The sequence below is a fragment of the Zea mays genome, chromosome 6, assembly GCF_902167145.1.
Source record: "Zea mays cultivar B73 chromosome 6, Zm-B73-REFERENCE-NAM-5.0, whole genome shotgun sequence".
NCBI classification, from domain to species: Eukaryota; Viridiplantae; Streptophyta; class Magnoliopsida; order Poales; family Poaceae; genus Zea; species Zea mays.
Genome location: NC_050101.1, coordinates 48,149,492 through 48,163,758, shown reverse-complemented (window position 1 = coordinate 48,163,758; position 14,267 = coordinate 48,149,492). Strand labels below are relative to the sequence as shown.

Below are 14,267 nucleotides of genomic sequence, written 5' to 3'. Positions count from 1 at the left end.
TTTGTGTGTTCCTAATAATAGAGCAGGAAAATGAATCTATGTCCTTCGTTTTTCTCAGCTATGTCTTTTTTTCTTTTCCAAATTTTATTTTGGTCTGTCATTTTGGATCACTGCAGAGGGGGTAAAAAACATTATTTGAATCCATGTGGTAATGCTTGTGCATTGCACTGCGAAAGAATGATGTGGCAATTTTTTCTTGTTTGGATGCCTTTGTACCCCAAACATATTATTTACAAAAACATATTATTTAGATTATTTTCCCTCTTGTTATTTTGTTTGTTTCAATGCAGTAATATTGATGAGCAGCATCCTTTTTTGGATCTACCATTTAGCGCAACTATCTCTTTTTTCTAAACTCCAAGTTACATGTTTGATGCTATCTTTTTTTTCTAAACTCCAAATTACATGTTTGCTGCTAAATTCTTAGACCTCTAAATTGATAGAGTGACTTTGTTTGTTGCTAAATTCTGGTACCTCTAAATTCAGTCATATTAATACAATGATTACACTATGACATGTTCAGATGCTTCTTTAGTTCATTCCAATTCAAGGTTATTAAAAATGATTCTGTCATAATATAAAAAGTTCCCCAGATACCTTGTAATTGTCTAGGGCAAACCTGCTATCAGCAGGTATGTTCCCTTTGGTATATTTTCCAGTTAGTACTCCTGAAGCTAGAGGACTCCATGTAGTCAATCCAATGCCATAGGTGTTGTAAAGTGGCAAGAATTCAGACTCAACCTGCAGAAAAGCAGTGTGCTATTAGTTCTTGTAATAAAAACTACATGCACAGGGTGATCTGTTTAGAGTTTTTCTTTGAAATCATTCATGGGCAAATAGTGTTCATTATTGAACCATGGAATATCAAACAGAATACATCCACACAAAGGACTACCAAAGACAAAAAAAACGCGGATGATTCTAGTCATGCAAAATGGCAGTGACATGCCAGAATGCTTCATCCTGGCATGCTGGTATCGATCTGCTGAACTGTGTGATTAGGTATGCAACAAACTGTATCCGAATCACCAAACACTGAAATGAAATAAAATTTTTATAATGTTTAACGGCAGGCCTGTTACTATTTCGAGCTCTCGTTCTTTGAAAAAAATATGCTTGTTGGGAGATTATTTTCCCTCTTGTTATTTTGTTTGTTTCAATGCAATAATATTGATGAGCAACATCTTTTTTGGATCTACCATTTAGCGCAAGCAAACAAGATACTTGTTTGCTGCTATCTCTTTTTTCGAAACTCCAAGTTACATGTTTGCTGCTATATTTTTTTCTAAACTCCAAGTTACATGTTTGCTGCTAAATTCTGAGACCTTTAAATTGATAGAGTGACTTTGTTTGTTGCTAAATTCTGATACCTCTAAATTCAGTCATAATAATACAACAATATATTGTTCATAATATTTTAGCATTTTTATAAGGAGCAATGTTGTATCTTTGCAATAATGCCATGATATACATCCTATAAGATCAATGGCATCGGGTATACTTAATCAAAATAGGATGGTGGCAGGCCTGTGTCCCTTTCCTCCGTAAGTTTATACAAGTTCACTTGTCACATCTATATGAATGAAGAACTTAAGCTAAAGTTCGTGTTTTATTTAGTTTCGTGCTATTTGACGATGTACTTTATATACTTAAAATACTTTTGTCAATAAAATTATGTTTGACACTTTCAATCTGATGGGTACAGACCAAATCACAATGGATATAGTGGTGGAGGAAGGAAATGTCGATGTTGGCAATACTGCTGAACCATCGTATGAGGTTGTGGCTAGAAGTGGTTGTTCAGCACAATTGTCAACTAAGGACACTGATGAACATGAACTGGGTAAGTGCTATTATCAATTACAAAAAAACTAAGGTCTGCATAATAAATATTTGTTTAACCCTTAATTCTTCTCTTGTGCGTCATAGCTATAGAGAGCGAGGATAGTAAGGTCAGTGTTGGTAATGCTGCAAAACAATCACACGATGTTGTGGGAGTAGGCATTGACTGTATTTTCAATCATGCTAAAGTGTCAACTGAAATGAAATAACATTTTTATAATGTTTAACGGCAGGCCTGTTACTATTTCGAGCTCTCGTTCTTTGAAAAAAATATGCTTGTTGGGAGATTATTTTCTCTCTTGTTATTTTGTTTGTTTCAATGCAATAATATTGATGAGCAACATCTTTTTTGGATCTACCATTTAGCGCAAGCAAACAAGATACTTGTTTGCTGCTATCTCTTTTTTCTAAACTCCAAGTTACATGTTTGCTGCTAAATTCTGAGACCTTTAAATTGATAGAGTGACTTTGTTTGTTGCTAAATTCTGATACCTCTAAATTCAGTCATAATAATACAACAATATATTGTTCATAATATTTTAGCATTTTTATAAGGAGCAATGTTGTATCTTTGCAATAATGCCATGATATACATCCTATAAGATCAATGGCATCGGGTATACTTAATCAAAATAGGATGGTGGCAGGCCTGTGTCCCTTTCCTCCGTAAGTTTATACAAGTTCACTTGTCACATCTATATGAATGAAGAACTTAAGCTAAAGTTCGTGTTTTATTTAGTTTCGTGCTATTTGACGATGTACTTTATATACTTAAAATACTTTTGTCAATAAAATTATGTTTGACACTTTCAATCTGATGGGTACAGACCAAATCACAATGGATATAGTGGTGGAGGAAGGAAATGTCGATGTTGGCAATACTGCTGAACCATCGTATGAGGTTGTGGCTAGAAGTGGTTGTTCAGCACAATTGTCAACTAAGGACACTGATGAACATGAACTGGGTAAGTGCTATTATCAATTACAAAAAAACTAAGGTCTGCATAATAAATATTTGTTTAACCCTTAATTCTTCTCTTGTGCGTCATAGCTATAGAGAGCGAGGATAGTAAGGTCAGTGTTGGTAATGCTGCAAAACAATCACACGATGTTGTGGGAGTAGGCATTGACTGTATTTTCAATCATGCTAAAGTGTCAACTGAAGCCGATCTTGGACCACAACCGGGTAGGCTCTCTTATCTACACTCCTAAATGTAAATAAATATTGTCTTATGACTACTCCTAAAAATGCTTTTGTCAAGAGACTTATGTTTCATTCACTTCTCATACAGATGTGATACACTTGACATCTTTGGATGTTCCAAATGAATCAAGTCAAATAAGTTCTGATGCGGATATGGTAGAGCAGAACAAACAAGATGCTTTGGACACACTTATTAGAATATCACAACATAAAAAACCAAAGAAATTGAATGTAGCTCGAGTTGTCTCTGAAGGTAATTTTTTATTCTTGCCTTATTGCATCTTATTGGTTTTCGCATATATCATTTGCTTATTAAGTATAATATTTTTCATTGTATAGATTATAAGTGCACTCCAGAAGATGTTCAGCTTATTGAATACATTAAAACATTACCGGGGAAACAAGTTGTGGTGGACATCGACAGCGCATGGTTAAATAGAAATGATATGGAATGTCTTTTTCATGGTGACATCCAATTGTCTGGCGAAGTAAGTACATCTGTATGTCCATATTATATACAATAATAAAGTATATATATTTATAATTATCATATTATACAGTATGGTATACATATTTAAAGCTAGCATGTATATTTGATCTGCTAATTGTATTCTTTTGGTGTACAGGCCCTCAGTGCATATATACACTGTATTAGGGATGAAGAGCATTTACTTCATAGAGAAGGTGGAAATGTCTTCTTGGAGAACACATTCATTTCCAGTCTGCTTAAGCGTGATGGCGACCCTAAGGTGCTCTTAAATTGTAAGGAAGACACAATTGAACAAAGGGTGGACAACTATTTACAGTCTGACATGGTTGACCTAAAACTCATCTCATTTTTAATATATGTAATATGTAATATATTGGTGCACAATACTTAAAAATTAATGTTAATGTATGTTCTATGAAGGTGTTCATTCCAATGAATATAGAAAATTTCCACTGGTACCTGGCAGTTCTGATTGCAAAAAAAAGTGAGGTACATGTACTCGATTCTATGGGACAACAAATAACGGATCGCCGAGACCTTTATACTACAGTGAGTAATCATTTCTTTTATATTATGATTATTTCATCATTACATTATTTGTTATCTATAAATCTTGATATGTTTTATATATACACATAGTTAAAAGGTCTAGAAAGACAGATTAAACTTGCAGCAGAACATAAAGAGCTTTACCAAGGCAAGTGGTCGAACCTTGATGTTGCATCATGGCCAGTTATAGAGAAGATCACAACACAAATGCAAACCGATGGGTAAAATTCATGTGACCACAACTCTACAAAATTGGTTGTATTTATTTTCATATATACATAGAAACTCACCTGATCTGTTAAATTTCATATTAGGGTATCTTGCGGGCTATGGATGATAAACTATATGGAATACTGGACAGGATCCTCCCTATCTGATAACGTAACTCAGGTAGAGGACGTATATTTATTTATAGGAACAATGTTTCTTTTGTTCTAATTTATATACTTGCAGGATGATATAACAATGTTTAGATTTAAGCTACCTGCAATATTATGGGACTCGAGATTAAACACAAAGAAAGGACATCAAAATCTTGACCACAATGTGGATGAAGATGGAGAGAGTTCAAGTGATGTTCAAATAATCGATACTCCATGTGAGTTATCTAAATCGTCAAATACATCACATCAGATTGAACCATATATATCTCCATATGTTCTGCCTACTAAAGTAACATCAACAAACACGCAAGAACTGATGTTTGTATTATGCACATATATCATGGGGATAGACAACGCCAAATATTTAAAGTAAGTTAATTCTCATTTAATATAGTATATGCATGGTAAATATTCAACACATATGTTCTTGCTTTAACTATAAAAACAATTGTTCATTTAATAGGAAACATTGGATTCAGAGCACTAAACCTTATCCAATTTCTTTAAGTCTTCAAAAACTTAAAGATATATTGGATGTAAATAAGCCGATGGATACAGATTGTTTTAACATGGCTGTTCGGATGATCGCATGCAATGATGCCTTGTTCTCGTTGGAAGACAAATACCACTACATGGATCTACAGTTCTGTGTAAGTTCAAGTAATTAGTCTTTATTCATATAAGTGTGTTCATTATATAATTATTTTACTAACAAAAAGTAGTCATGTTGGTGACTTGTTCTCAAATACTATAAGTTAAGAACAAGGCAACACAAAAAATGTTAAACGTTAAAGTCCTTCGTCCTTCGGAACATTATTTCCCCTTGGGATATAATGATTTTCGGACGAAGGTTATGAGAGATATACCTTCATCAACGCAACATAAAATAATGACGAAGGATTCATATGGAAAATAACATAAACAATTATGTATAATTATCAATTCATTTCTATATTATCATTATGGAAAAATAGAAATGACATCGAATTACAAATGTACCTTCGGCTTGAAAGAAGGCGAAAAATACAAGCGTGACGCAAAAAGTAAATGCCAGGTCAGCGTGAACAGTACGGGGACACTATTCACATATTTATAGGCACGGGACATAGCTCATGTAAAATTACATTCATGCCCTTTACATTTGGTAGTAATTCTATAGTAATCCACCGAGGTCTGAATAGCCTTTTCATCTTTAAGTCGGTTTCCTTTTCTGCTATCACGCCGAAGCTTTCCTGCTCACAGCTTCGGCGCTGTGTCAACCTTCATATTCTTTGGGCTTCTCCCACTGTGATACCGATTTGAGTCCGAAGATACCTGTTCACACATTATACTCCAGAAACATTGTTAAATCATGTCTTTGAGGACCTTCGGAAGCCGAAGGCCCCCAATAGTAGCCCCTCGCAATATTAATTTGTTAGAATAATAAATTTAGATTGCGACATGGACGAAGGCCTTAAGCCGAAGGTCCGAAAAAACACCTTTCCTTTGCTAGAATAGCAACATTCACTGACAAGCGGGGTTTTCCGATTTTCAATGCACTGGGCGTATAAATAAGAGCATACCACGAGCTCACTTGATACGCTTTCTTGCCATCTGCTCTTGCTTACCCAATTTTTAGCTCTTGCGCACCAACACTTGCTTGGCTTTTTAAGTTTTTAAGCTTCGGCTTTGAAAACAGTTTTTTAGCATTTTCGAAGATGTCTGAAGACAAAAAGGCTGCTATCAAGATGAAGCTGAGTCTCTCTGAAGAGAAAAACCTGGGATTTCTTGAAGCAATGTCGAAAACCAACACAGAGAAGATCACCAAAGAGATTTTAGAAGGTTTATCTGAAGATACTGATGACAGCGACAGTTATGATGCGGATAGAGGTGATGAAGACTCCGAAGATCGCCCTTGGCGACCAAGCCATGCGGTTTTCGGCAAATCAAGTATCAAAGAAAATCATCTCGTCAACATGAGGGGAAGATATTTCCGGGACTTGTCTGTTGTGAGGGCCGACGAAGGAGAAAAGACTTGTCCGACCCCTGAGGAAAATGAAGTCGTAGTGTTCCGAAGCTTTTTGAAAGCTGGATTACGATTTCCTTTGAGCAGCTTTGTCGTAGAGGTGCTGAAAATATTTGAAATCTATCTTCACCAGCTTACCCCTGAAGCAATCATAAGGATGAATATCTTCGTGTGGGCCGTGAGAAGCCAAGGTCTGGAACCTGATGCGAAAAGTTTCTGCAACATACACGAATTGTTATACGAGACAAAACCCTGGGGTAAGGAGCAATATCACAATAATTTCGGCTGCTACAGTTTCGTCTCTCGGTCTGGGTCAAGCTGTCCTGTGCCAACCTTTCGAAAGAGATGGCCCGGCGACTGGATGACAGAATGGTTTTAGGTGAAGAATGACCTGAAAACACGGGAAGACATTAAAGGTATAATTATGCGCCCTATTTGGCAACGCTTCGGCCTACGGAGGCCGAAGGTTGAAATGAATGAGGCTGCCGAAGAATGCCAGAGAGCCTTCGGAGTTATTTGCTCTTTCATTGGAACGAGGGATCTGGTCCAAGAGCATATTGCCTTCAGAGTATGGCCGCTCGCGAAAAAATGGGAAATGCCGCAAGAGACCATAAAGGAGGCTGACGAAGGTGGACTTATCAGGCTGAAGTATGCTTTCAAGTTCGGAGATAAATTCGTTGAGCCAGATGATGACTGGCTAAAAAGCATTGAAAATTTAAGTGATGAATTACTTGGGGTTTATTCAAAGGCCGAAGATACTGCACTGTCAGCAGCCTTCGGAGGTCGGAAAAAGAAAAGACTGAACCGAGTATTTGACGCAATTGGGTTCGTGTACCCTGACTACCACTATCCAGCGCGGGGCCAAAAAAGAAAAAGCGCAACTTCTGCACAAGAAACTGCTTCAGCCGCTCCCAGCGAGCCAGCGCCGAAGAGGCAAAGGGTAAAGGTTCTCACACATCGTCCACGCTACATTGAACCAGCTACAGTACCTGAGTTCGCCGGCGAAACCTCTTCGGCCACCGATATTAAAGAACCAACTTCATTGTCAAAGATTGAAGAAAAAACTAAAGCACCCTCAGCAGAGAAAGCAGAACAACTGAGAACTGAAGGAACGAAAATATTGGAAATTTTAAGTCCTTCAGCAAGTGTTGAGACAATAAAAAACCAAAAGGGCCTAGCAGTGACCCCGAAAAGAAAAAGAATGGTCAATGTGCTAGATGTACTGGAGACAATTAAGTCCTCAAGCACGACTCCGAAGAAGACTGTTGAAACTTCCGAAGCGGAAACTGAAATCTTTGATACTAAAACTCCAAAGAAACAAACTGAGACTGAAGCTGGGCCTTCTGAGCCCACGAAGGTAAAATCCTTGGAAACCGAGGAAGAAAAAATAACGGAGCCAATTCTTGTTGAAGAAATCAGTGCTGCTGCCCCCGAAGCATCCCCCAAAGTCCTTGATTATATTGTTCGACATGCTTCGGGGAAAAAGTTATCAGAAGAAGTTTTTGAAGCTAATCACTATGCCAAAGAATTGAAATATCCGAAGGGAGCACTAGTATTCAATGGTACAAATGAAGAAGATTTCCTATACTGCCTCCCGGATAACAAAGAATTACTCGTCTGCCGGGAAATGGCCCGAAGCATGGGGGTTCCGAAACTGGAGGCTGGCCTCTGCGCGATGACAAAGGACGATCTTGCGGACAGCCTTGCGTATAATAGCCTGAAGGTACAAGATCTGCGCATTTGGAAACTTTATGGTTTGAAATCTATTCTTTTATTCTTATACTAACTCTCTTTTATATATAGGGTTTAATACTAAGCAACGCGCTGAGAGCGCAAAAGAATGCCGAAGACGAGAGCTATGAAATTGCTTTCAACAACCTTCGAACAGAGGTTATCAAACTAAGAAACGAAGCCTTGGAAAAGGACAAAATTCTAGTTACATTGGTGGATAAAATAAAGGAGGACGAAGCTGCCTCTAAAGCACAAGCTGCAGCTCAAAAGCACGAGATTGACGATCTTCGGAAGCAATTAGCCCGAGCTAAAGAAGAACGCATTCTTGAAGAAACGAAGCGAGAACTTAGCGACCAATGGGCAAATCATTTAGAAGGAACTGTTGAAGAGCTTCGTTCGTCCAAGAAAAGATATTATGACAAATCTATGGAGTGTGTTAAGAAAATGAAAGCTAGCTTCGCCAGCGTTGGTGCATTCTCGAGCGAAGAAAACTTTACAAGAGGCAACCCCGAAGGTCCTATCGAATGGATTAAACACGAAGCTGAGGCCTTTGAGGAAATTCTAAATAGCCGCGGAGACATATGCGCTTTTTCGGGTGCCAGAGGGATTGCCACCATTTTGGAGAGGAAGGGCTGTGAGCATGTAAAGATTTTAGCACAATCCGAAGCTACCTTGTCCTTCGAAGATGCAAATGATCCTTCAGCCGAAGCTAGCATGGTTGGTGGAAAATTTTTTACCGATGTCTGGGACAATGGTGGTCGAGAAATGGCCCGAGAGATTATCCAAAAAAGCGAAAAAGGCATCCGTGATGCTAGAAAAGTAGCAGAGGCTGTTGAGAAAAGCGCAGAGCCCGAAGGGCAAATAGGTATTAACTAATGGTTTTTATTGTGTTATAATTTTTGATTTTAAACTTCGTTCGCAATTTATAATAGCAATGTAGTCGTATCCTGTCCTCCCTCAGATCCTACTAAAGCGCCTCCGGGCCCTCACCCGAAAGATGACGATGAAATTAAAAAGATGGCTGAAGCTATCATGGATCAAGTTGTCAATCAACTCCTGAACGAAGCTGCGGAAGTAGTACTTAGGGAAGACTAGGTGCTATTGTAAAAACATCTGGAATGTAATATGTGTAATATTTTGTAACCCTGAATGTAATATACTTGTTTTTTTTATGGTTCAATTCTTTACGATGCATGAAGCTTACATACGTACCGTTTTTGAGTCTTTGACGAAAAAAAACACCTTCCCTTCTTTTCATGCTTCGTGAAGAATTGAATTTTCGTTTATCACAACGATATCCATAGTGTTCTGATGAAGAATATCCAAGCTTCGTGAAAATATTTTTCGAAGCTACACTCCGAAGATCGATATTGTATCTCCTTGTGACTTAGCATGATTTTCCCTTTTTCAAAGCATTCTTCCGAAGATCAATACTGTGTCCCCTTCTTGTGCCATATGCAGCATGATGTATGATGCTTATGCTATGCGGAATGATGTGATGATGTTATGCTATGTAAAATGGTATTTATTCCGAAGATACACGCACATCCCTGCAATAAAACACATAATCTTTTTAAATCAGCGTTGACTTTTCGCTGTAAGCCTCCCTTAGGAGCTTCTTCGCCTTTTACTTCAGCGGAATCAGCGTTTATTTTTCGCTGTAAGCCTCCCTTAGGAGCTTCTTCGCCTTTTACTTTCGGCGGTATTCGCGTTGACTTTTCGCGCTTCGCCTTTTACTTAGGCGGTATCAGCGTTTATTTTTCGCTGTAAGCTCTGCATTCCCTTTGGAACGACTTTTGAGCAGAAAACTTACACTGCGCTCCCTTTGGAGCGGCTTTTTGTAACTTCAGCAAACTTACTCTACGTTCCTTGGAACGGCTTTTTGTTGCTTCGAAGAATTCATGCCGTGCCTTTTAAAATAAACTCTTGATAATTCGAAGGTCCTTCTTGCTATCGCAAATCTTTAAACTTCAAGAACTTAAGTCTGTAGAGAAAATACATTTTCCTTGTGGCAAACAACGAAACCAATACATGAGATTTGAAAAGTGTCCTTTATTACACAGAAAATAAAACTGAATGGAAAAGACTACTATCAAGGTAGGATATTTGTCAATAAATATGCTTCGACTCTGGCACAGTGCTATTGACTGTGCGAGCTTCGGACTATTCTCTGAAGTCCTTTTGGTGTTGAGCATATTGACCCCCTTCTGGCTGCTGGCCTTGTTGCAGCGGTGGTGGAGGCGGAGGTTGTTGCCAGGAAGCTTGAGGTTGACTTGCCAAAGCTACAGAAACTGCAGGGTGGTTGCCTACATATTCTGGGATATAGGGTGAATGATACGAAGCAGTGTGCATGATCTGCTTCGGCTGACCCTGTTGTGCTGCAGCTTCGGCTATCTCCTTTTGCTTCTAGATAGTAACATGGCACATCCTGGTGGTATGTCCCTTGTTTTCACCACAAAACAAGCAAAATGTTCTCCTTGGTTGATCTCCAAATCTTCCGCCGAAGCCCCTGGCGCCTCTGCCTCTTGGAGCTGGCGGCCGGAAGGAGCTTTGCTGTTGCCCCGAAGCCTGTGAAGAGCACTATGGCCTTTGCTGGTGTTTCCCCTTATCATCATTTTGAGTAGAGTTGTGAATTGACCTGACGTGCCTCGGATAAAATCTTCCTCCGAAGCCCCTGGTCATTTCGGAAAACCTGAAAGCCTCCTCCCTTCTTTGACGAAAATCATTGTCGGCCCGAATATACTCGTCCATCTTCTGGAGCAGCTTTTCCAAAGTTTGAGGAGGCTTCCTAGCAAAGTACTAAGCTGAAGGTCCTGGCCGAAGTCCCTTGATCATGGCCTCAATGACAATTTCGTTGGGCACTGTTGGCGCCTGTGCCCTCAAACGCAAGAACCTCCGGACATACGCCTGTAGGTATTCTTCGTGATCCTGGGTGCACTGGAATAGGGCTTGAGCAGTGACCGGCTTCGTCTGAAACCCTTGGAAGCTGGTTAACAACATGTCCTTCAGCTTTTGCCATGAAGTGATCGTTCCTGGTCGAAGGGAGGAATACCAGGTTTGAGCAACACTCCTGACAGCCATAACAAAAGATTTTGCCATGACTGCAGTATTGCCACCATACGAATATACTGTTGCTTCGTAGCTCATCAAAAACTGCTTCGGGTCTGAATGGCCGTCAAATATAGGAAGCTGGGGCGGCTTGTAGGACGGAGGCCAAGGTGTAGCCTGCAGCTCAGCGGATAGAGGAGAAGCATCATCAAAAGCAAAATTTCCATGGTGGAAATTCTCATACCAGTCATCTTCGTTGAAGAAATCCTCCTGATGAAGGTCTTTGTGTTGAGGTCTTCGGTTCTGCTCATCCTGAGTAAGATGACGAACTTCTTCAGAGGCTTCGTCTATCTGCCTTTGCAGTTCAGCTAGCCTGGCCATCTTTTCCTTCTTCCTCTGCACCTGTTGATGAAGCATCTCCATGTCTCTGATTTCTTGGTCTAGCTCATCCTCTTGCAGTGTCGGGCTGACAGCCTTCCTCTTCTGGCTTCGGGCCTCCCGAAGGGAGAGAGTCTCCTGATTGGGGTCCATTGGTTGCAGAGCTGCAGCCCCAGTTGCTGAAGCTTTCTTCAGCGCCATAGCGAGGGTTTATGATTGCCAAAGGTGTTCAAAACTCAAAGAGTGGAAGTGAGTTCACCGGAGGTGGGCGCCAATGTTGGTGACTTGTTCTCAAATACTATAAGTTAAGAACAAGGCAACACAAAAAATGTTAAACGTTAAAGTCCTTCGTCCTTCGGAACATTATTTCCCCTTGGGATATAATGATTTTCGGACGAAGGTTATGAGAGATATACCTTCATCAACGCAACATAAAATAATGACGAAGGATTCATATGGAAAATAACATAAACAATTATGTATAATTATCAATTCATTTCTATATTATCATTATGGAAAAATAGAAATGACATCGAATTACAAATGTACCTTCGGCTTGAAAGAAGGCGAAAAATACAAGCGTGACGCAAAAAGTAAATGCCAGGTCAGCGTGAACAGTACGGGGACACTATTCACATATTTATAGGCACGGGACATAGCTCATGTAAAATTACATTCATGCCCTTTACATTTGGTAGTAATTCTATAGTAATCCACCGAGGTCTGAATAGCCTTTTCATCTTTAAGTCGGTTTCCTTTTCTGCTATCACGCCGAAGCTTTCCTGCTCACAGCTTCGGCGCTGTGTCAACCTTCGTATTCTTTGGGCTTCTCCCACTGTGATACCGATTTGAGTCCGAAGATACCTGTTCACACATTATACTCCAGAAACATTGTTAAATCATGTCTTTGAGGACCTTCGGAAGCCGAAGGCCCCCAACAAGTCCATAACTAAATTTGGTCGAGACCCTCGCCTTCGTGCAAAGCCAGATATCAACATGTTGGCAAAATTATTAGAATGTTGGTCTGACATGGAGTATGATGTTTTAGATTGCAAACAAGTAAGCTATACTCTTCATCATTTTTGTAATCTTGTTTTTTCTCTTACTTGAACTATTTTTTTAACTTGCAGATTCTATTGCCCTTTTCTTTCATGGGTCACTTCACCTTATATGTACTTAACATGGACACTAGAAGCATCTATATAATGGACTCCATGCCTATACCATCATGGTTTAAGGGTGATCATCCTAGCATGCATTATATACATAATATACATTATATTGCCAATAATATGAATGCTACCATGGAATTGGCCAATCCTACATGGAAAGACGATATTTATATGTGGCGTCGTATAGTACCAACATGGGTTCCAAGAACATTAAACTGGTAATTTTTTAACCCGAACAACTTATTAATTTTGTCTACATATATGTAACAACGTATTATTTTAATTTGTAGGGATTTATCTGGCTTTCTTGTTATCAACTTTATGCACGATTGGAATGGTATAAGGTTACCCTGCATTTGCACTGTGAGTACCCTATTTGTTCTAATACTTTGTCAATATTGTTCTTCTATAATTGATTATTAATCGTGTTCTATGATATGTAATAATGAATGTGCAGAATGGGAATGACCTGAGGACCAAATTCTTAGTAGAATTATTGAAGTACAAGGACAATGAATCCAAAGACAACATTCCAGAAGAAATACAAGAAATTATTAGGCACATCAGATAGATATGATTTTATTTGTAATGATACTCAACTTATTATCCTAATTAATTTTATTGCCTTTTAGGTTCGTAGTATCGTTAGGAACATTTGCCAACATATATTTTAGTTATATGTTGCAAATATGAAGGAAGTTCAGATTTCTGTACTTTCAAAGATGCATTGGTGTTTTAGAAGCTTCAGCTTATCCTACTGTAGTACTGTGCTTAAAAGACTCCTATGGGTTTTCATCTTTTTATTGGAAACGAGGTACCATACTATTGTACTATACAATGACTTACAGGTATGGAGGGATAGGGCTCATCGCACCTTCTAGCTTTGTGAGTCAAATGATTTTATAATTATTTCCTTTCTATGCTTCTGTTCTTATTTTGTGCTAAGCTGAACGGTGCTTGGTTGTAGTGAGCACAAAGCAATCTTTCTAGCTTACTCGAGGTAGCAGGCAACTGGCGACTGGTGAAACCACAGACTGGTGCCACCAAAGTGGAAGAAATACACTCAAAGAACCATCCTGTCAGTCTCCTTGTCATAGAGCATTCACCTTTTCTTGCAGGTAACTTGGGCTCGACTTACTGACACAAGCAATAGTCTGATAACGCTACAAGACACCGATGTGCAATGGTCGCCGCTCTCTTTGGGATTATGCAGAGGTCAGAGAAACAAATAGTTATATTTTTCAAAGAAAAGAAAAAAATAAGAACAAGTATCCTACTGTCTCCATTCTCTTATTATGATTTATGATGTTAGGAACAACTAGATAGTGTTGCCGGCAAAGCACCAATACTATCACCAAATATTATTGCCCAATTTACTATAAGAACACAGAATCTTATTCTTGTAATTTCCTAAATCCTAACGAATAGGAAAAGAGGGCCACCCAACTTACAAAGTCTTTTTTAT

At 38.9% G+C, this 14,267-nt stretch overlaps 1 long non-coding RNA gene across 1 annotated transcript; it reads left to right on the top strand.

Moving 5' to 3' along the window:
- Positions 1-12,934: 12,934 nt before the first annotated feature.
- LOC103629267 (uncharacterized) lies at positions 12,935-13,491 on the top strand. The gene is made up of 3 exons (XR_554257.2): positions 12,935-13,020; positions 13,093-13,165; positions 13,260-13,491. It is a non-coding gene; the product is annotated as an uncharacterized lncRNA (long non-coding RNA).
- The last annotated feature ends 776 nt before the right edge of the window (positions 13,492-14,267 follow it).